This window comes from Panthera leo, chromosome A3 (genome assembly GCF_018350215.1).
Source record: "Panthera leo isolate Ple1 chromosome A3, P.leo_Ple1_pat1.1, whole genome shotgun sequence".
Taxonomy (NCBI): domain Eukaryota; kingdom Metazoa; phylum Chordata; class Mammalia; order Carnivora; family Felidae; genus Panthera; species Panthera leo.
In genome coordinates, this window is record NC_056681.1 from 19,376,384 (window position 1) to 19,379,929 (window position 3,546).

Below are 3,546 nucleotides of genomic sequence, written 5' to 3' on the forward strand. Positions count from 1 at the left end.
AGGGAACCGACAGATAAGAAGCCCTACTTGGACGAGGTCTGCATCCAAGCCAGTCATTTTTACCCATATAAACCCACTGCATCTCAAAACAATCTGGCAAGGGAAGGATTATTACAAATCAGGAGACTGAGGCTCAGAAAGATGATCTGACCCCCAAGTGACTGAGCTGAGACTTGAACTCTCTATGTCTGACTTCACAGGACAGGCTCCTCCCCAGGCTCCTGGCTCCCTTTGGAAGGTGGAGAGGGGAAAAAGGGAACTGAATTGTACTGAGGAAACTGCCTTCCTTGTCCTCAGATGCAGGATGCTGAACAAATCCATCCTGTAAGCACTACTCACAGCGAATCTTACTCCGCAGGACGATTCAGACAAAGACCTAGTTCATGCAGCTGAATATGAAATATGGCTCGTGTCTTAAGACATTTGTATAAAAAGACTATTTCTTCAGTGTCACAGCTTCAAAGCCACCTCTTGTAGGAGTCTTGCCTTCTTACCGGAGGCTGATCTGGAAGGCGGAAGACTGGGGACTTTTTCCATGAACTCACTGGGGGGCCTCAGGTAAGATTCATTCTCTCACTGGGCCTCAGTTTCCCCATCTATAAAGGAACATGGTTTTCTGGAGTGATTTCTCTGGGTAGCTTCTAGTTGCAGAAAACTATCTTCATTATAGAACTCATGTTAGATTAACAAAGTATGTTCTTCCAACTTAGAAATTTACTTACTAGAAAAGCCTTAACAATGGTGGACCATTTTAATGGTATTTGGTTAATGTGTTTAGAAAATCCAAGAAAAAGTTCATGTCGAGTATAGTAACCGAGGTAGAAATGGCTGCCCTGGTCTGACTCTATGAGTTTCAGAAAAGAAGAATTTTTGGCTTCTGAAGCTGTGTCCTTGTCACTGATTTAAGTCCTGGCTCTCCCTCATTTAGAGAAATCAGCTGCGTTCCTGGTCCGAGGTGAGGGGCCCACATTTATCCCTGTCTGAGGTGATTGAAAGCCTTTGCAGGACGCTTCCTTCTTCTAGAAACACAAGTATCGGGGGTCGGCACTAGAGTTGGTCTCCTGGCTGTCAGAAGGGCTTCTGGAAGGAAGACACAGCCCTGGAACTGTGTTCTCCTGGCACTTTCTTTGGCGGGTGGGGTGGGGGAAGGGCATCAGCATCTGGTTACTGCTACCAACAAATCAATATGTTGATAGAGCCACTCTCCTGTGTGTCCGTTTAAACACCGATCCCCGCGTGGGACTCAGGCCGACCCACTCCGTTTGCCAAATGCAAATGCATTAACCTTACAATTGGGTAATCTAATAAAAAGGATCAATGGTCTGATACGGTGCTTATGGAGTCATTTACTGCAGGCGAGAGCAATTTAGCCAGGACCCAGACGAGCAGCTTGGGGGGGAAGCCTAGGGAATGGCTCAGGCTGGCTGTCCGAGCTGATGTCCCCAGGCGAGGCCCACTCTGCCTGGAGACGCTGGGCCCGGCGGGCGAGGGAACAGGGAGGGTGTTATTCATTCATTACTGCCACTTTAATCACTTAGAGGTTCAATTAAGTATAAATCATTAGTGGTATTTCAAGTTACTTTATCCAGACCCACACATAACACACTTGACTGGCGGTGGGGAGCTTTCGTGTCGAGATTTAGCGTACGAGTGAACAAGGCAGTCATATGGGTTTTTCTGCTATGAAATTGATAAATGAAGCGGGCATTTGAGGTACAGCAGTAATTTCTGTGGTGCAGCCAAGTGCTCGCTCCCTTGTCTCCTCCAGCGATGAGGGCATGGGCCCCTTTAATACGGCAGCTTTCCCCTGGGGGCCCAGAGGCCAGGCTGGGCGGCGGGCAGGCCTCCGGGTTTATTTCCTTGCAGAACTTCCCATGGCAAGCCCCGGTTCATTAGCGGGAATATACCTGGGGAGTAAAAAAAAAAAAAAAAAAAAAAAAAAAAAGGAGAGAGATGGGGGGAAAAAGCCTCCTTTCCCCTCATTCTGGCGTTGATTCTGTCCTCATTTCTCCCCAGCAGCGAGGGCACAGGATGAGAAACCCAGAATCGGGCTGTTTCGGCAGCTGGACCCCCTCTTCCCAAGGATGCGCGTGTCCCCGGTGGCCGGCATCCCTGTCTGGAAAGCATATTTTCTCCTAATCGGTTTTACAGCTCTTTTAAAGTAATATGTCAGATCATTTTCCCCCATATACATAGTTAATGAAAGTAACCCTACAAATTCATTTTAAATAGATGGAAGTTGTTATAACCCTGATCCAGAATTTATTACGTTCATTACAATCTTGCTGAAGTAGGTAATGTAATGGACTATTACTTTTATTATCTTTTTAATCCCTCAAAATTATTAGGAACTGACTAATATTTGGCATCACCCTGTTAATGTTTAAACAGAAATTGATACTTTAATTCGTCTAATAAATGATGGGGGCACTCTGGGTGGAAACAGAAGCCTGATTGAGTTTATCTCGATCAGTCCTAAAGACTTTTAAGTGGGACTCAGGGGTCTGAATGCAATTATTTCCAGGCAGGGTATCTTCAGCAAGTGCTCAGGAAGGACAGAAGAGCAGAGATGGAGACAGTGACAGAGAGACCCAGACGGCGACGAAAACGAGGCAGAAAAGCGAGAAGGAGGGAAATTTCACTCACACATCCAAGTTGTAATTCTGATTCTCCAAAAGCTCCTCTTGGAGCTGTAACCACACCAGCGGGCTCTATGTCTTTCCCATTTTGCCTCCGTCCTCCCCTCCTTCCCAGATTAAAAGATTCACCCCCGCCCCACTCCCCACCACTCCTGTGTTAGTAATCAGCTTTATGGCTAAGAATTCTCAAGTGCTCTAGAATCCGGGCGTTGCTGTGACAAATGATTGGGTCACATTCTCCTAGCAAGGAGTGGAGACCCTGCTTGTGCCTCGGAAAATAATGAAGGCTGCTCAATTTGCAAATTACCAAATCTCACCGTGAAATGGGAGGCGGTGGGAGGGGCATACAATCGTGTCTCTTCCAGAAGCGCCTGGGCTGGGTACTGTGTTTACCCTCCAGAGATCACTGACTGGTTCCTGCCGGGAGGGTGGCAGGTGGAATTTAAGAGAAATTGACTTCTTGCCCTTTCTAGGTTTTACAAGGCAAAATGCAATGGTAGTTGCTTAAATTAAAACAACAACAACAACAACAAGTATTAATTCTAACAGGGTGAGAGGAACCGAGGGCTTCCTTTTGTAGCTTGATGAAAGCTAAAGGGAGGTACGTTTGGGAGTAGAAGAGCTGGCATTTCGTGTCACTCCAAGGCAAGGGTGTGTTTTCTAACAAAGAAAGCTTCCAGTTAGCAAAGTCACTAATTAGCACAGAGAAGCTCATTAGACTTTAAAGCTGCTTTACTGTATCATGGCTTTGCTCTCTCTAAATGCCCTGAGTTTCCAAAGCAAGAAGTGTATTGATTAAATTGACTCAGCATGAAATGGATCTCGTTTGTGCTGACCCATAAAGAGGTGGCTTCCCAGCTTTCCTGGCCCAAGAGCTTGCCAAGAGTCCCGTGAGCTGTGCCCAGGC

At 46.6% G+C, this 3,546-nt stretch overlaps 1 long non-coding RNA gene across 1 annotated transcript; it reads right to left on the reverse strand.

The window, feature by feature from the left end:
- Positions 1-1,326: 1,326 nt before the first annotated feature.
- Positions 1,327-2,762, reverse strand: LOC122214906. Its single transcript, XR_006200143.1, has 2 exons — positions 2,647-2,762; positions 1,327-1,907 (listed from the first exon to the last, which is right to left on the reverse strand). It is a non-coding gene; the product is annotated as an uncharacterized LOC122214906 (long non-coding RNA).
- Between the last annotated feature and the right edge of the window lie 784 nt (positions 2,763-3,546).